This window comes from Tenrec ecaudatus, chromosome 5, assembly GCF_050624435.1.
Source record: "Tenrec ecaudatus isolate mTenEca1 chromosome 5, mTenEca1.hap1, whole genome shotgun sequence".
Lineage (NCBI taxonomy): Eukaryota > Metazoa > Chordata > Mammalia > Afrosoricida > Tenrecidae > Tenrec > Tenrec ecaudatus.
The window spans coordinates 177,281,430-177,301,972 of NC_134534.1; the positions used below are offsets into that span (position 1 = coordinate 177,281,430).

At 40.4% G+C, this 20,543-nt stretch overlaps 1 pseudogene; it reads left to right on the forward strand.

Annotated features, from left to right (window-relative positions):
- The first annotated feature begins 6,691 nt into the window (after positions 1 to 6,691).
- On the forward strand, positions 6,692 to 6,964 carry LOC142449329 (small ribosomal subunit protein eS21 pseudogene; annotated as a pseudogene).
- The last annotated feature ends 13,579 nt before the right edge of the window (positions 6,965 to 20,543 follow it).

Sequence of the window (20,543 nt, forward strand, 5' to 3'; positions counted from 1 at the left end):
CATAGAATGACAATTTAATAGAAGAAAGTATTCTGGCATTGAGGGAGAACTTGAATAGAGGCCCAATGTCCTTCTGCTACCTTAATACCAAACCTATAAATATAGGCACATAGATCTTTTTCCTCATCCTCATACATAAATATATTTGCATATGTACATGTCTTTATCCAGACCTCTATAAATGCCTTTTGCCTTCAAGCACTTTCCTCTATTTCCCTTGACCTTCCTCCTGTCCCACTATCATACACAGTCCCCACCAGGGTTTCAGCAATTCCTCTTGGTTACATTACCCTTGATCATGCCCTACCAGGCCTGCCACATCCTCCTCACCACCAATTTGGATCACTTGTTGTTCCTTTGTCCCTGGGTTTGTTAACACCACTTCCTTTCCAATGTACCCCCCCACCCCCCTTTCCAATGTACCCCCCCACCCAGCTGTTGATCCTGTTGTTTTCTCCTCCAGATTTTTCATCCAGATTATCTTATTTAGACAGACCTGCAGAGATAATAACATGCACTAAAACAAGACAGGGCAAAACCAAGTAACAATATACAACAAAACAATGACAAAAACAAAACAAAACACAACAAGAAAGAAAAGCTGGTAGTTAAATCAAGGATTGTTGGCCTTTAGGAGTGTTTTCCAGTCCAGTCTGTTGGGGCATCACGCCCTGGCCCCAACATCCACCTTCAGCATTCCCTGGGGACCTCGCCCTCCATTCCTTGCTGTTCTGTTGCACCCTATTAGTGTTTTGCCTCGGTGTGGTGGGGTCAGATCGGGTGAAATTCCCACAGTGTCTCCAGTGTTGTCCCCTGTAGGACTATGGGTCAGTGAGGGGCGTCATGTCTCATAGTAGGGCTGGCCATGTGGTATTATCTGTGGACTGGCTGCTCTAATTGGGATTATTGTACTCAAGGCCTGGTGGGCCAGTATGTGCTTCACTTTTTCCTCCTCCCCCTTCATCTGCTCCTGTGTGCTCCAATCAGATATGTCCCTCTCCCAGAGCTGCAGATTCAATGCCATCATTTGAAATAAATTCTTCTGTGGGGAGTGGCAGGTGTCCACTTAGTAGTTGGGATTGGGACCAGTCCCCCAGACCTCTCCACTTGTTCCCTACTCCATGCTGGCATGTTGCATTCACATCTTGGAGCACTGGGTTGAAGTCTGTTCCCTCTTTCCCTGTGGAATATAAACAATACCCACCCCTTGGGTGGGTTAATGCCCTATGCCCCTGCTACCCATTTCTTTTTTATTGTTATTCTTTTTCTTTCCCCACCTCCTTTTTAGTTGTCTACCATGTATATCCCTGTATTTGATCTAGTCACTGCCATATTGCCTGGTCCTCACCCCAGGAATGTTTGTATACAGTAGCTTTTTCCCTATGCCCCTTTTGCATGTTTTGTTTTAAAAGCTTACTTCAGCGGACTCATGTTGTACTTGTCCTTTTGTGCTTGACTTACTTCACTTAGCATGATTTCCTCCAGTTCTTTCCATGCAGCGATGTGTTTCATACGTTCATCACTGCTTTTTAGCAATGTGTAGTACTCCATTGTATGTATATACCACAGTTTTTTAATCCAATCATCAGCTGATGGAAATTTGGTTTGCTTCCAACTCCTTGTAATTGTGAACTGTGCCACAGTGAACATTGGAACACAGATGTCTGGCCTTGGTTTATTTCTTGCCTCTTCTGAGTATATGCCCAGTAGGGGGATTGCTGGGTTGTATGGTAACTCAATTTCCATCTGTTTTAGATCTCGCCAGATCGATTTCCATAGTGGTTGCACATATTTACAGGCCCACCAGCAGTGGATGAGAGTTCCTGTCTCCCCACAGCCCCTCCAACACTTGTTGCTTTCTGATATTTTTGAATTGGGCCACCTTTGAGGGTGTTAGGTGGTACCTCATTGTTGTTTTAATTTTCATTTCTCTTATGGCTAAATATTAGGAACATTTTCTCATATGTTTGCTGGCCATTTGGATTTCTGCCCCTGTGAAACATCTATTCAGGTCCTTTGCCTACCTCCTCAGTGGGCAATTAGTTTTTTCTTTCTTTTTGGAAGCTAGCAGAGTATTGTAGATTTTAGTAATAAGGCCTTTTTCTGATGTATCATTTCTAGAGATGTTTTCCCAGTCTGTGGACTCTCAATACTCTCTTGGTGAATTCTTTCGATGTACACAGGTGTTTAGTCTTCAGTATATCCCATTTGTCAATTTGTTCCTCTTCTGTGTTTGTGTCCTTCCCTATTTCTGATAGCCTGTTTATTCCCTGTGCAAAAGTTTTCAACTTGGTCCCAAATCCCTCATTGATGGCCCTAATAGTTTGGGATTTAACTTCAATGTCTGTGATCCACCTTGAGTTTATTCTTGTGCATGGAGTGAGATAAGGGTCTTGCTTCATTCTTCTGCAGGTCAATATCAATTTTTTCCCCCAGCACCACTTGTTAAAAGAGGGCAGCTGCTTCCCATTTGACATTTTTTGGGCCCTTAGCAAAGATCAGTTGTCTGTATGCTGACGATTTTATTTCTGGATTTTCAGTTCTTTTCCATTGTTCTGAGTATCTGTCATTGTACCAATACCATGTGGTTTTGACAACTGTGGCTGTATAGTATGTGCAAAAGTCAGGTAAAGCAAGCCCTCCCACTGTGTCCTTCTTCTTGAGGAGTCCTCTGCTAATTCTGGGCTTCTTCCCTCTCCATATGAAGTTGGTAATCAGTTTTAAAATTTCTTTGAAGAAAGATGAGGGTAATTGTATCAGGATTGCATTAAACTTATATAGTACCTTTGGCAGAACTGAAATCTTGACTATATTGAGTCTTCCAATGCACGAGCATGGGATATTCTTCCCTTTGTTGAGATAGCTCTTGGTTTCTTGTAATAGTGTTCTGTAGTTTTCCCCATATAGATCTTTTGTTCTTTTTGTCAGGTATATCCTTAGATATTTGAACTTGTGTCTGGCTATTGTGAAGGGTACCACCTTTTTGATCTCCTCTTCTGTGTTCTTATCAGATGTGTATAACAGTCTGATGGACTTCTGTTTGTTGATCTTGTATCGTGCCACTGCCAAATTCCTCTATTGCTTCCAGTACTCCCCTTGTGAAGCTTTTGGGATTTTTCATATATAAAATCATATCATCTGCAAATAAGGATAGTTTCACCTCTTCCTTCCCCAGATGAATACCTTTGATGTCTCTTCTTTGCCTTATACTGTTAGCTAAATCCTGTAACACGATATTAAATGAGAGTAGGGACTGGGGGCATCCTTGTCTGGTCCCCTTTTTCAGTGGGATTGTGTTAGTCTTTTCTCCATTGACTACGACGTTTGCTGTTGGTTTTTCATACATAGCTTGTATTGTCTTGAGGAATTTTCCTTCCATTCCTATCTTCTCAGGTGTCTTAAACAGGGATTGGTATTGGATGTTATCGAATGCTTTTTCTGCATCTATCGATTTATCATGTGGTTCTTATAGTTTTTCATGTCAATGTGATGAATAATACTAATGGTCTTTTGTATGCTGAACCATCCCTGCATGCCTGGTATGAATCCCACTTGGTCATGGTGAATTATTTGTTTTATATACTTTTGTATTCTGTTGGCTAGTATTTTGTTAAGGATTTTTGCATCGATGTTCATTAGGGATATTGGTCTGTAGTTCTCAATTCTTGTGGGATCTTTGCCCAGTTTTGGTATCAGAGTTAGACTGGCTACATAGAAGGAGTTCGGGAGTTTGCCATCTTTTTCTATATTCTGGAAGAGTTTGTGTAGGATTGGTGTTAGTTCTTCCCTAAATGCTTGGTAGAATTCTCCAATGAAGCCATCTGGTCCAGGGGATTTTTTGTTGGTAATCCTTTGATAACCTTGTCTATTTCTTTTATCACTATGGGTCCGTTGAGATTCTTGATGTCCATCGAAGATAGTCTAGGAAGGGATTGTTTTTCCAAGAATTTGTCCATATCTTCCAAAGTGTTGAATTCATTGACGTACAATCCTTTGTAGTACTATGTAATTATCCTTTTGATTTTATTAGGATCTGTTGTAATGTCCTCCCATTCATCGCTCATTCTTGCTATTCAAATTTGTTCCCTCTTTTCTTTTGGTTAAGTTTTACAGCCGTCTGTCGATTTTGTTTATTCTTTCAAAGAACTAACTTTTAGCAGCATTAATTTTTTCTATAGTTTTCTTATTTTCCCACTCCTGAATCTCAGCCCTGATTTTTATAATTTCTTTTCTTTTGCTATTAGTAGGATTGTCCTGACTCTTCTCTATTGTAAATTTTGTGCCAGCATATCAATCATGAGTCTCTCTTGCTTTCTCAGGTGCGCATGTATTGCTATTAGACTTCCCCTGATAACTGCCTTTGCTGTGTCCCAAAGTTTTGGTACGCCATGTGCTCATTCTCATCGGTTTCTAGAAATTTCCTAATTCATCTCTGATTTGTGCCAGTACGATTCTTTTTACTGTAGAGAGTTATTCATCCTCCAATTATTTGCTTTTGTTTTCTTCATCTTCCTTTTGTTGATTTCCAGCCTTATGGCACAGTGGTCAGAGAAAGAGGTCTGTTTGATATCAATGTGCTTAAATTTATGTAGATTCACCTTATGCCCCAGAATGTGGTCCATCTTTGAATATGTGCCTTCTATGATTGAAAAGAATGTGAATTTGTATTTAGATGAAAAGCTCTGTAAATATATATCAGGTCAAATTGTCTAATTTTAGTGTTTAGATCTCTAGCCTCCTTGTTGAGTTTCTTTCCCTGTGATCTATCTTTCTCAGATAGCGGTGTTTTGAAGTCACCTACAACAATTGTTGAGGCTCTGGTTTCTTTTTTAATCTATTGGAGTGTTTGGTTGGCGTATTCAGTGGGGCTCTCATTCGGGGAATATATGTTTGCAATGCTTATTCGTTTTTTGTCTACCATTCCCTTGGGCATTATATAGTGTCCCTCCTTATCTCTTTTTTCCCTTATCTCTTTTTATAGTTTGCACTTTCAGGTCAATTTTATCCGAGATTAGGATTGCAACCCCTGCTTTTTTTTAATTGTTGTTTGCTTGGTGTACCCTTCTCCAGCTTTTGATTCTCAGTCTATTTTTGTCTATAGCCTTGAGATGTGTCTCCTGTAGGCAGCAGATTGATGGGTTGTGTTTTCTAAGCCAGTGTGCTAGTCTCAGTCTTTTAATGCCTGAGTTCAGGCCATTGCTATTTAGCATTATTATCTTCATCTGTGGACTCTGTGATGTTATCTTATACCTTTTGTGTTGGGTGTTTTCCTATTTTCCTTTCTCATTAGTCTGTTGTGCATGTGTGTGTGTGTCATTCTTGAGTTCTTTCCATCCTTACGTCAATGCTATTTTGGGTCTCTTTTCTCTTTGTTGCCTCTTGGTGAGGTTCTATGTGGCAGTCTCTTATTTATGATTGGTGAGTGCTGTTCTTCTGCCCATACTGGATCAGTAGTGATCTTTTGTAGGGCTGGGTTTCTTCTAACATATTCTTTGAGTTTTTTCTTACCTGGGAAGACTCTTACTTCTCCATCTATCTTGATCGATAACTTGGCTGGTAGAGTATTCTTGTGTTTGCGTTGTTTTCCTTCAATTTTTGGAATACGTTACTTCACTCTCTCCTCTTCTTCATAGTTCCTGATGATAGGTCTGAGCTTAGTCTTATTTAGGAAACTTTATATGTGATTGCTTGTTTTTCCCTAGCTGCTCTCCGGATTTTCTCCTTTTCCTCAAAGTTGGATAGTTTAACTATTATGTGCCTTGGTGACTTCTTCTTGGGATTCAGTCTAGCTGGTGTTCTTTAAGCCTCCTGAATGGTTGCCTGGTTTTCATTCATTAAGCTGGGGAAGTTTTCCTCCAAGAATTCTCTCACTGTTGTTGTAGAGGACTTCTTTTTTGTGTCTTCCTCTGGTAAACCACTAATTCTAATGTTGTTCTGCTTCATAGCATCAGACATAGCTCTTAGGTTTTCTTCAGCTTCTCTGATGATCTCATTAGATTTTTGTTCGCCTTTGTTAGTCTGCCTGGCTGTCTTCCAAATCACTGATGCGGTTCTCTGATTCCTCCAGTTGATTCTCGAGGTCTGTGTTTCTGCTACTTGTTTTTGTTATCTTTTCTCTAAGCTCCTGTATTTCCCTTTGGTGGATGGCCTTTATCTCTTCTATCATTTCATTCATTTTCTGTATTGTTTCCCTCATATCCTGTATGATTCCAAGCAGCTTTCTGAAAATTTCTTTCTGTGTCAGCTCAATGTTTGCTTCTTCTACGCATGTTGTTATGTTTGGGACACCTTCTGCCATTGCCTTTTGTTTCTCCTGTTTTTTTCATTGAGGTCGTTGGGGCTGATGACTGTTTGCATTGCGTTGCTTTAGAAGAGCCAGGTGCCATTTTCCAGGGAGTCAAAGAGCACTGATTCTCTCTGGGAGACTTGTAGGAATGCTTTTTTGAACTGCCTACAACTAATTTCACTATGGAATTAACCTGCCACTTTATCCTTCTGTGGCTTTGCTCCCAGGGGAGTGTCCCAGAAGGCTGGTGGTTTGCCTGCTTTGGTGTTGCAGAGGTTGAGCAGAGCAACAGCCGACATCCTCTTTTTTTCAACACTTTAATGAGGTCTTGGCTGCGGGCCCCTCCCCACGGGCCAATACTGCTGCCAGGGCCTGGGTGGCTTCCTTTCTCTGCTCTCACACAGCATGGTCCTCAGGCCAGGCCCCAATATACAGAACAACACCGGCGAGTTCGTGGACCTGTAAGTACTGTGGAAATGCTCCGCCAGTAACCACATCGTCGGCGCCAAGTATCACGTGTCCATCCAGATGGTGGCCGAGGTTGACAAGGTTACTGGCAGGTTCAACGGCCAGTTTAAGACCTACGCTATCTGGGGGGTCATCCGCAGGATGGGTGAGTCCGACGACTCCATCCTCTGGCTGGCCAAGACGGATGGCATCATTTCCAAAAACTTCTGATGGGGTGAATCCTGGACAGAGAAAAGATGTGGCGCTACCTGTGCTGGTTCAGTAGGGTCCTGGGTGTCAGAAATAAACCATGAATTCCACCCCACCCCCCCAAAAAAAGAGGTCTTGAGCAGTAGATTTGACTGGTGCAAATGTTATTTGATTTTTTAACAGCTACTTCCAAGAGCATTGATTGTGCTTATGAGCAAAATTAAATCCTTGACAACTTCAATCTTTTTTCCTTTTCAGAGCATTTTGCCTATTGGTCCAGCTATGAGGATTTCTGTCTTCTTTACACCGAGTTGTAATCCATACTGAAGGCTGCAGTCTTCAATTTTAATCAGCAAGTGCTTTATGTCATCCTCATTTTTCAGTAAATAAGCTATATCATCTGCATATAAGAAGTGGGTAATAAGCCTTCTCTCAATCCTGATGCCATGTTCTTTTTCATATAGTTCACCTTCTCAGATGATTTGCTCAGTATACAGACTGATTAAGAATTGTGAAATTATATGGCTCTATTATACACATTTCCTGAGTTTAAATCAGAATAGGATTCCTTTGTTCTGTTTGAATGACTGCCTCGCACTCCATGTACAGGATCCACCTGAGCATAACTAAGTGTTCTCCTGGAATCTCCATCCTTGGCAATGCTATCCATAATTTTTGTGATCCACAAAAATGTCTCTGCACGGTCAACAAAACACCAGTAAAAATCTTTATAGTATTCGTTTTCAGCCATCTGATGTCACCAATGGTATCCCTCATTCCACATCCTCTTCTAAATCTAGCTTGAATTTCTGGCAGTTCCCTGCTGATATACTACTGCAACAGTAGTTGAATTATTTTCAGAAATATTTTATTTGCTTGTGACATTTTTTATAATGTTTGATAATTTCTGCATTCTGTTGGGTCACCTTTCTTTGGAATGAGCACTAATGCGGAACTCCTCCAGTTGTTGGGCCTTCTACATTTCTTGGCATGGGTGAGTGAGTGCTTCATCAACTTTTTGGAAGCATTTCAATTGGCATTGTGTCAATTCCTGGAGCCTTGGTTTCACCTAAGGCTTTCAGTGCAGCTAGGATTCCTTCCTTCAACAGTGTTGATTCTTGATAATATGCTGCCTTTTAAAATAGCTGAATGTTGATCTTTTTTTTTTTCAGCTTCAAATATGCTGAGTGTATTCTTCCTTTTTGGCTTTTGGACTTCAAGTCCTTTCACATTTAATTATACTTTACTTTGTGTTCTGGAGTGGCATTTTGAAATTTTCTGGTGAGGTGTTTCTTCTATTTGCTTTAGCTACTCTATACTCAAGAGTCTCTTCTGATATCCACTTTGGTATTTACTTTCTTTATTGTCTTTTAAATGACCCCTTGCTTTCTTCATGCATGATGCTCTTGATATCATCTTACAGCTAGTGAGGTCTTCTGTCATTAGTGGTCAATGTGTCAAATCTGTTCTTAAGATGTTCTCTAAACTCAGGTGGGATAGGCTTTAAGGTTGTATTTTGCCTCATAGGCTAGTTTTCATTTTCATGGCTTCCACCTTAATTTGCATATGGGCAATTGATGGCCTGTTCCACAGTCTTCCCCAATCTTGTTTTGGCTGAGGATATAGGGCTCTCTCTTGTCTCTTTCCACAGATGTAGTCAATTTGATTTATGGTCATTCCATTTAGCAAGGTTCATGTGTTCAGTCACCATTTATGTTGTTGAAAGAAGGTATTTGCAAGAAATAAGCCGTAGATCTTATAAAATTCTATAATTGCCAGTCATTATTAATACACTCTGACTGCATGTTTGATCAGTTTCAGACTGAAGAAATTTGTGGTAGAATCCTTCAATTTCTACGTTGCTAGCTTTACTGGTTGCTGTGTAAATTTGAATAATAGTTGTACTGGACTTCCTTGTAGGCCTCTAGATATTACCCTATCACATACAACATTATACTTCAAAATAGATCTTGATATGTTCTTTTTGACAATGAGTATGGCATAATTTTTCTCATATTAATCATTCTGGTAGAGTAAAGCTTAGGATTATCTGATTCAAAGTAGCTAATACCAGTCCATTTCAGCTCACTAGTGAGTAGGATATCAATTGTTATGGTTTCCATTTCATTTTTATGACTTATAATTATTCTAGATTGGTACTTTTTACATTCTGTGTTCTGATTATTAATGCATAATTGTGATGATCCCTTCCCATGTTGAGTCATAGACCATCAGCAAAGAAAGGCCCCAGCGACTCCATACCAGTCATTCAGGTTGACTCTACTTTGAGGAGGCAGATCTTCCCCAGTTGTATTTTGAGTTCCTTCCAACCTCTGGGACTCATTTTCAAGCACTGTATCTGTTGATGTTCTACCACTCTTCCAAGGGTTTTCAGGAGCAGTTCCATAAAAAATGGACAGACAATTCTTTTTTCATAATCTGTTCATAATTGGAAACTCTGCTGAAACCTGTTTACCATGGGTGAAACTGCTGGTATTTGAGAGAGTGGTAGTATACTTTCAGCACTATAGGGAAACACAAGAAACTACAGAATGACAATCTAGCAAATGGGTGGTGGCATTAATGAGCTGACATTGGACATTTTGAATCATATGGTATGTTATAATGACAAATTGAAGAGAAGTGTTGAGGTCACAGTCTAAAAGAACATTTCAAGACCTATCCTGAAGTAGAATTCTATCTGTGACAGGATGCTATCTATTCACCCAAACAGAAGACCATTTAATACAACTACTTTTCAAAGTTACACACCAATGAGTGCATCCAATGATGAAGAAATGGAAGAATTCTGCCAATCTCTGTAGTCTGAAATTGATCATGCAAAAAGAATGCATTGGTAATTACTGGTTTGGGCACAAGAAACTTGGAGACAAAGAGCAAGGGATAGTAGTTGAAAAATATGATCTTAGTGATAGAAATTATACTAGAAATCATGTGACAGTATTTTGCATTTTGCAAGACTCAAGGCTCACCCATTATAAAACCACATTTTTAACAAAATAAATGACTGCATGACCTTGCCAGATGGAATACATGGGAACTAAATAGACTCCATCTGGGGGAAGAGATGATGGAGAAGTTAAATATTATGAGCCAAAACAAGGCCACGGGCCAGCAGTGGAGCAGGACCATCAATTGCTCATGTTCAAGGTCAGGTTGAAGGTGAAGAAAATGAAAATAATATCACAAGAGACAAAATACCACAAGAGGCATATCCCACCTGAATTTAGAGAACATGCATATAAAGAACAGATTTGACACATTGAATACTAATAATAGACGACCTGATAAACTATGGGATGACATCAAGAACATCAGCATGAAAGCAAAGTTTATTAAGAAAGGCAGGAAACACAGAAAAGACCAGAAGAGACTTTAAAATTTATTCTTGAAAGTAGACTAGCAAAATCAAATAGAAGAAATTATGAAATAATAGTGCTGAATAGAAAATCCCAAAAGACAACTGGGGAAGACAAAGTTAGGTATTACAATAAAATGTGAAAAAGACCTGGAGTTAGAAAACCAAAGAGGAAGAACATATCAGAATTTATCAAGAAAGAACTGAAGAAGATATTCCAGCCAAAAATTGCGATTGCAAAATATGGATTGATGCAGAAGACATTTAAAACAAAATGGAAGGAAAACATAGAGTCACCGACCAAGGGCCCATGGCCCTTTAGAAAGTTGTCTAAGCTGAATTGAAGGTACTATCATAAATAATGCTCCAGGAATTGACCAAATACTAGTTGAAATGTTTTACCAAAGTGTTGGAACGCTGTACAGATTCACTGGTTTGTGTCAAGAAACACTTGACCCATCAAATGGAAGAGTTCCATATTGCTGGCCATTTCAAAAAAAGGTGATCCAACAGTATGCGGAGATTATCAAACAACATCACTGATACCACATGCAAGTAAAATTTAGCTGAAGATAATTTAAAAATGGCTGTAGCAGTATATTAAGTAGGAAATGCCAGAAATTCAAGCTGGATTCAGAAGAGGATGTGGAAAGAGGCATGTTACTGCAGATATCAGATGGATCTTGGCTGAAAGCAGAGAATACCAGAGAGATGTTCACTTGTGTTTAATTGACTATGCAAGGAAATTCAACTAAAGCATAACAAACTATGAATACCATTGGGAAGAATGGAGATTCCAGAACACATATTTGTGCTCATGTGGAATCTGTACATAAACCAAGAAACTGGGGTTCAAATAGAACAAGGGAGTAAAATCAGGCTTAAAATCAGGAAATGTGTGTGAGAGGGTTGTATCCTTCCACCATATACTGGCCTATTCAATCTGTATACTGAATAAATAATCTGAGCATCTGGGTACATGAAAAAGAATACGAAGAAGTGGCATCAGGATTGGTGGAAGGCTCATTAACAACCTGCAATATGCAGATAGCACAACCTTGCTTGCTTGCTGCAAGTTAGGAAGTTTGAAATATTTATTGATGAAGATCAAAGACTACAGTATGGATTTACAACTCAGTGTAAAGAAAACAAATATCCTCAGAATTAACCAATAAAGAACATCCTTATATGTAGTGAAAAGACTGAAGTTGTCAAGGATTTCATTTTGCTTGTATGCATAATCAATGCTCTTGGAAGCAGTAGTCAAGAAATCAAATAATGTATACAGCACTGGGAAAATCAGCTACCAAAGACCTCTTGAAAATGTTAGAGAGCAAAAATGAGATTTTCAATCATCTCATAATGGACAGTGAATAAGGTAGACTGGTGAAGGATGGAGACATTTGAATTATAGTATTGGTAAAGAATATTGAAAATACACACACACACACACACACACACACAAGTCCCCAAATAAACAAAAACAAAACCATGAACTGCCAGAATTAGAAACAAATTTGAGAAAATTACAGCCAGAATGCTGCTTAGCAAGGATGGTTAGATTTAGTTTGTGACATGTACTTTGGACATGTTATCAGAGGGACCAGTTCACAAACACACAAAAAAGATATTCATGTGAGGTAGTTAGTTTATTGTGCCAACCTGGCCTATAAACACATGTAGGGTTAATTGAAGGGCAGAGGGATAAATGGCTCAGTGAGCCTTGCCTTTCTAGTTCTTGGGTCTCTTGCTTTGTGATGGTCAGAACAGGATGCTTCAGCTGGCAAGGCTCACTTCCTGCAAGCCACCCCGGAGGAGAATCGACATGGACCTTCCCCGATGCAGCCCTGGCTGCTGGATCCCTGCCAGGGCTGAGAGATGCTTACACATTCACTGATTCAGCTTTCCTCCTGCAGTCAGCATCATTGTGTGTTTTGTGAGATGGAGGACTTTGTGGATTGGTGTCAAACATATGGGTTAATGTTGGGCTTGTAGGCTTGGGCCGCACTAGGTTGGGATGTTTTCTTGATGTGGGCTTAACCTTTACATAAAACTCTCTCTTATACATAAGTTTCTGTGCATTTGTTTCTCAAATGTACCCGGATTAATACAAAAGATGAAGAGGCTCAAGGAGATGAATTGATACATCTGGCTGCAACAATGGGCATGGGCTCAAACATAAAACCAATTGTGCCGGTGACTCAGGACCAGGTTGCCAGTGTTTCCTTCAATGGTGTAGAGGGCTCACTGTGAGTTGGAACTGATGCAATGACACCCCACAACAACAACAAGGACTCTGTGTGGTCTCCAGTGGGAGAAGCTCCATGGGGGATACGAGAATGGAGAGACACCACTGGGTCCCATGGTGATTGCATTTGAAACTTTGAGGAACTGCTTATATCTTTCCCACAGTGGCTGAACTATTCCTGTCTGTCATGCACAAGGTTTCAGGTTGTTTTTTTACATTATCACCAACATTTATTTTCCACTCTTTTCCCCCTCCTGATCATCATCAGGGAAGTGGTGCTAAAGTAGTATTTCATGGTGATCTTGATTTACCTTCCCTGACTTGATGGCAGGAACCATGGTGACACAATGGTTGGATGTGTTGCTAACTGCAAGGTTGGCAGTTAGGTCCCACCAGTAGCTCTGTAGGGGAAAAGACCTGGCACTCAGCTTCCATAGACTACATACTGGGGACCCCAAAGGGCAGTTCTGTGAATTGGATTGGACTTAATGGCACACCATAATGATGCTGGGCATCTTTTTGTATGCTTATTGGTCATTGTGCATGATATAGTATTGTGTATATGGTCCAACGTCTTTCATTTGCATATGGAGATCCAACTGTTCTTTCCTCGTGAAATAGACTTGCCATCCTTCTTTAAAATCAACTGGCCTTCATCACGATGTACCTGCTTATGCTTCCAGGATAGCAAGGCCTGTCCTAGGATAATTTCATGGAAAACATTACTCCATCCAGCTGCCAGCCCTGTTCTTGCCCCTTCACACTTCTCTTCGTTCCCCCAATTAAAAGAACATTTAACAGGAACACAGTTTGAGTTCCTCGGCCATGCCAAAATGATCGCTTTGACTTGGTGCCAATGAAAGAATTCAGAATTCTTTGGGGGAGTTAGAGAGCTAGAAATCCCACCTTTAGAAGTGTGTAGGCCTAGAAGGGGGACATGTCACAATAACTTCACAATTTGATATTTGTTTAATAAAGTTGTCTAAGGTATTGTAGCAATAAAAAAATCAGCTGGTGCAGATTTATGAGACTATTTATGGGATCTCAATATTTCACTGGTCTATATGTCTATATCAGTCCCAAGATTTTTGATTACTGTAAGTTTATGGCAAGTTTTTATTTTTAAAAAATTTTATTTATTATTATTTTTTTTGGTAAGTTTTTAAACAGAAAGTGTGATTACCTAGTTTGTTCTTTATCAAGATTGTTTTAGATATTTGGGTTCCTTTGAAACTCTACATGAATTGAGGGTCAACTTAAAAAAAGGCTGTTGAAATTTTGATAGGGATGATGTTGGAATGCAACTTGCTTTGGGTAGTATTGATATTTTAACAATATTAAGTCTTCCAGCCTACGAACTCATATTTTAATTATTTTGTATTTAATTTCTTTCTGTAATATTTTATTTTTTTAGGGTATACATTTTTCACCTCCCTAATTAAATTTATTCCTAGGCATCCTATTCTTTTAGATGCTGTTATAAGTGAAATAGCTTTCTTAATTTCCTTTTTAGGTGAATTTTTGCTGGTATATAGAAATACAACTTAGTTTGCATGCTTATCTTGTACCCGGCCACTTTGCTGAATTCTTTTATTCGTGCTCATAACTTGCTTGTGGATGCTTTTGTCAATATGGGATCATGTTGACTGCACATAGCAATTGATGTTTTCTCTTTCCAATTTGGGTATCACATTTCTTTCTCTTGCCTAACTGCTCTGGCTAGCGCCTCTAATACAATGCTGAATAGCAACATTGTTAGAAGCAGGTATCATTGTCGTGTTTTTGATCTTAAGGGAACATATTTTAGTCTTGCACCATATGATGTTAACTTTGGGTTTCTCAAAGTTCTCTTTCTCATGAAAGGGAGTTGGAGCTTTTCCAATGCCTTTTCTGTGTCAAATGAATGATCATAAAAGTTTCTATCCTCTTCCATTATTGTCGTGAAGAATTTGCATTCCTGGGATAAATTCCACTTGATCATTGTGTATCGTTCTTTTAATACGCTGTTGGGTTTGGTTTATTTGTATTTTCTTGAAGAAATTTTGCATCTGTATTCATAAGAGATGTTGTCTTATAGTTTTCTTTTCTTCTGGTGGCTCATCTGGCTTTGGTATCAGGGCAATGCTAACCTTATAGAGCGAGTTAAGAAGTATTCCTGCCTCTGAGAAGGGTTGGGCTTTAGATTTGTCTGGTAGAATTCACCAGTGAAGCCATCTAACCCTGGACCTGTCTAAACGTCTCTCGGTTAGAAAGTCAATTACTAAAGTGTCAGTTAGAGTCTTGTCAGGAAATAGATGACATGCTTGAATGTAGTATAAGTGACTGTGGTTAATGATGTGGTTACTCACAGACGTGTGAGCAGGTTAAAGGATATAAGGGATATCAGGGACAATAAGGGATCGCAGGGCATTCAGTGGAAGCCATTCTCACCTCTGGGCCTGTAGGTGGCAAAGGAAAGACCTGGGTTATCAGCCTGATAAGAGCAGGAGGAGCTTGGCAGTAGGAGTGCCTGATGGGAACTGCATTTCTGGAGGTAAGCAGTCATTCCCAGGACTTTTGCCCCATGTTGAGTAAACCAATACCAGAACTAATCCCACTGCTACCCAGCTGATCGGACTTAGAGCGACCCACACATTGGATCCCCCAGTCTGTAAACCTTTACAGGAGCAGACACTCCTAAGGAGTGGTAAGACAGCGAGTAGAGGAAAATATATGACACTCCAAACTGGTTTCCTTTCCCTCTCTTACATCCTGCCGGCGTTTCCCAACAGAAAGCCACAGAGGAAGGGAGCTTCAAGTAGGTTGAGTGGACTTGCGTTGGTGGGTCACATAGGGGATGACCAGTCTGTTTAATTCAGCGAAAGTGTGGATCAAGCAAAGGCAAATTTTCACAAGTTTTGTGTTTAAAATGGTCCCATCTCAGCCTCCCTCTGCTTTTTTGGTTTTGTTTTGTTTTCTTTTTGGTCTCAGCTCTTTGGGTCCTCTATACTGCTAGATAACCAACTTATAACTGAATCTGTTTGCAGTTGTGTAGTCATCTGATCGCATTTGGGTGCAAATTGAGAAGTGGTAAGGTTGCAACCAAGATGACTGCGCCTTTAGTAGTGTAATATGGCTAATATTATCATGGTAACATATTCTGACCACATCAAAGCAAATGCTTCTCCCTGAGGGAGCAATGGAGAACATGCTCCAAGACTGATTCCTTAGACTCACAGTTCTAAGTGAGTCCCGGTGCTGTAGTGGTTACACGTTGGTTTGCAATCCACATGATCCGCAGTTCAAAACCACCAGCAGTTCTGCAGGAGGAAGACTGGGCTTTCTATCCCCATAAACAGTTACAGTCTCAGAAACCCACAGCAGCAACCCGATGGCAGTGAGGAGGGTGCCCTGGCAGCACAGGAGTCCTATGGAACTGGGGGTAGGTGCTTGGCTGGTAACAGAAAGTTGTGGGGTTAATCCACCAGTCACTGTGAGAGAAAGATGTGGCAGGCTTTTCCCTATAATCACAGCATTGGGGACTCTGTGGTGCAATTCTACCTTGCCTTAGAGTAGCGGTTCTCAACCTGTGGGTCGTGACCTCGTTGGGTGGTCGAATGACCCTTGCACAGGGGTTACCTAAGACCATCGGAAAACACATATTTCCCATGGTCGGAGGAACCGAGACACCGCTCCTCTATCTGCCTCCAGGCAGGTCTGCCCACGTGCAGATATGCCCACTACACCATGCTTCAAGACAAAATTTCATTTATTTGTCATTAGAAATAAATATTTTACAATATATAATTACATACTGTCTTTGTGACGAATCCCTATGCTTTAATTATGTTCAATTTGGAAAAATGAAAATACATCCTGCATATCAGATATTTACATGATGATTCACAACAATAGCAAAATTACAGTTATGAAGTAGCAATGAAAATAATTTTATGGTTGGGGGGGTCACCACCACATGAGGAACTGTATTACAGGGTCGCAGCATTAGGAAGGTTGAGAACCACTGCCTGATAGGGTCTCTATGAGTTGCAATCAACTTGACAATAATAGGTTTTGTTTTTGGATTGGCAGCACTTCAAGGGTCATGAATTATTTAATGTGGCTTTTCTAACTAATATCTCCAACTCCCACCAAATGACCTTTCACTTAATGGGTCTGGTAAGAAGGTGGGGGATGATGCTGACAGGATTCACTTACAATGCTAATGTAATTGTGAGCCAGATTCCCTGGAATGCCATCCTCCTGTGTATGAAATAAGCCTTCTGAGAAGCAGGAGGAGGGAATCTCGTTACCAGCAAGAGTCAGGAAAGGAGCATGTCCCTGCACAAGGAACCTGGATCCAGATGACAGCTACATCATTGGTGCAGCAGCAGAACCAGGAGCCAGAGCAGGGCACGGAGTGATGGACTTCTCAGCCCACAGAGCAAGAGAAGCTGAGTGCTTGTATGCAGGAGGCTGGATTGTAGAGTGGGCTGCCTCTGGGCACTTGATGGGGGAAGTTGAGCTTGCTGACCCATGGAAGTGGAGCTGAGTGTCTGTAGGCTGAGGTGTACTGGAGTAGGGGTGCCTCTGAGCACTTAATAGAGGAAGTTGTGCTGGCTGACCCTGGGAGCTTGAGCGGAATGCCTTCAGGTTACAGCAGAGTGATACCCGCCTTAGGGCATGCATTAACAGACTGGAAAATACATTGTAACATGTCCTGATAAACAACTCAACCCTGTGTATTCACACTAAGACTGCAACTTGTTAACTTCCTTAATAAACCCTTTGAGTTCTATGTAGCCAGTTGCAATAGATACTAGAACCTGAAGATCAAGAAAAGAGTACTGGTTAAGGCCACCCAAGCACAGACACTGCAAGCAATGCAAATCTCACCAGCCCATTTCAAGGGGGGCAGAGGACCCGACTATTGTGGAACTGGAGAAGCTGTCTAGGACCATCAAGAAAAGGTCATTTATAACCAGCTCCAGCCTACACAGATACTTTGAAGATATATGTATTTGACAAAGTCAAACATGTGTTTGAGTTAGGGCTGCTAAATTTCATTCATGAATAGCAGAGAGGTCGTAGTAGATCCTGTTGGTACCTTGCCTATATACCCCCTGGCCCTCCTAACTTCAGTGGCTACAAATTGAATTCCAACTGCCAGCACCTACATTTCTTTGAGGACTTTCTATTGGCTGTAACCCCTGTATCCCCTCCCCCCATCCTCTGGGCGTATAGATATCTTGGCTCTGTTGTCTTTCCCGTGAGGTAATAAGGTCTAGGTTTTACATTGCTCCCAGACTGTCTCCATGGGATTAAGTTCCAGGTACCCACAGTGGGGGCTGACTTGAAAACGTGTCCTTCATCGACTACCTTTCCTTTCCTATCGCACGCACTCACTTCACTCAAGGTCGGCTTCTGGAGGAACTCATACGACTCATAAACAAACCACTGCCATCAAGTCAATTCTGCTTCCCAGCCATCCTGTAGGATACAATAGAGCTGCCACTTTGACTTTTCCGCAGCTGAGTTACAAGTAAATGATCTAATGAGTACAAGCTTAAAGAATTTGAGCAGAACCAGCTACCCTCTAAAATATGTCTGAGTCATTGACTGCATGACTTGTGCAGTTCAAATGTGAAGATCAATTACTAAGGTTGTGTGTGTGTGTGTTAGATTGTCCAGGCTATACAATTTTAGGAAAGAAGCTCTAGGTGGCATTATATAAATGTGACTGCTATTTTCATCCATAATTATAGCCCTTGGAATTTCTGGCGGAAAAAATTCACAAATAAATGTAATCACATACTGAAATGTATCAGCCAAAAGCATTTCCAGGGCATCTGTGTAACCCATGGAAACAGGAGGCAGTTGCCATTATAAAGTGGGCGAGTGAGCAGATACACACAGAAACACAAGCCTGCAGTGTTTTTCCAAATATATTTTTCATGACCTTAATTAGGAGGCAGCCAAATGGTCCACGAAATGCTAAGTATATTGCTGAAATCAGAGGACCAAGTTGGTTAAAGATATTCAGCTCAGACTCTACTTCAAGAGAAATAATATAGAACTTTCAGAATTTTTTGCACACGTGGTATAACTTGATCTTGATATTGTTGCAGATGAACTTAATGAAAATCACTCCGAACTTTATCTTTATTTATTTATTTAAAAAACTCAGAACTTTAAAAAAGCTTATAGCCTGCTACATGAGGGAGCTTTTAAGAGCTCGTGGGAAAACAGAAAAATACCAGATTTCCCCCACAAACTTTTTGAAATTCCCTCATATGCTTATATGATGTGTCTACCAGTTTATTCTAATCAGGTAAAAATCTAGTAACTGAAACCCGAGAGATTTTTTTACAAAATAAAGACACAAGAATTATTTTAGGTTAAAACGCATTTTAACATTTTGAATAGGTAAATCCTTCTCATGTTTTGAATGTCAAAAAGTTTAAATATGAAATACAGTGAAAAGTCTACATCCACAGGGTTATTCCCGACAGCTAGTTTGTTCTGCTGTTAGGTGCTGTTGAGTTGATTTTGAACTGTGACCCTAGGGGACAGAGTAAGAGCTGCCCCATAGAGTTTGCTAGGCTGTCATTTTCACCAGGCCTCTCTCCCACCGAGGCTTTGGCTGGGTGGGTTCAAACTGCCCACCTTTCGTTTAGCAGCCAAATACTTTAACCACTGTAGTACAGGGGTTCCCTAGTCTGTCCTACTTCAGTGCATCAATTCTGCACCCTCCTGCACTTTTTGGTCACTTAACAGAAAGACCTTAATATTAAGAGAAAAAGAATGTTCCTGCTTTTCTTTGAACAGCTGCTTAATGATCAAAGGAATGAATGTATCGCAACTAATCTGTTGTTGGATAGTTAGGTTACTCTCAATCATTTGTTATTCTCAACAAAACATAGTATAAGAAATACCTTCTTTTAAAAAAATCATTTTATTGGGGGCTCATACGACTCTTATCACAATCCATACATACATCAATTGTGTCAAGCACATTTGTACATTCATTGCCCTCATCATTCTCAAAATATTTGCTCTCCACCTAAGCCCTTGATATCAGCCCCTCATTTTTTTCACCTCTCTCCCTGCTCCCCACTCCCTCATGAGCCCTTGATAATTTATAAATTATTATTATTTTGTCATGTCTTACACTGTCCGACATCTCCCTTCAACCTCTTTTCTGTTGTCCGTCCCCCAGAGGAGGTTATATGTAGATCCTTATAATCATTTCCCCCTTTCTACCCCACCTTCCCTCCACTTTCTGGTGTTGCCACTCTCACCACTGGTCCTGAAGGGATCTGTCCTGGATTCCCTCTGTTTCTGGTTCCTATTTGTACCAGTGTACATCTTCTGTCTATCTGGATTTGTAAACCTTATCATTTCTTAAGTGTGGAAATATATCTGTGGGATAAATGCTCAGATGTGACATTGGAAGTTATGCACTTGTAATTTTGATATACTGCCAAATTCCTCTTTCCCTATAGCCTAGCCAAAAACAGAGAAGGGGGGCGGGGGAGGGGAGAGGAATGCTTTTCCTTTAGAAATATGCAACAAAAAATGGGTTGTCTATTAAAGAATTAAAAGAAACTAGGACAACTTGCTTCAGAAACTTAGAGGTTTTCCCTAAAAAACACATTAAATTGGAATTTACATACAGAACACCTGGTTTAGACCAAGCGCTTTAAGGCACTTGGGATCTAGTTATAAACCAATCAGTCTGAAACCCCTGCTTTTGGAGCGGTTACATTCTTATTCTCCATCCTGGAACTCTGCTACTTCCTAAGAAGCCAGCTAGAAGTCAACATCCTGAAAACGATCTGCTCCGATCCCAAGTAGAGGCGGCAGACATATGCAACAAGTGTTGTTTAGAGACTAACTGGAAGCAATGTTGCATATGATTCCACGGCTCTCCATCAGGTCCTTTAAAAAACAACACACTTGCAAGAGAACTCTTTTTATCCGACTCCATCTGC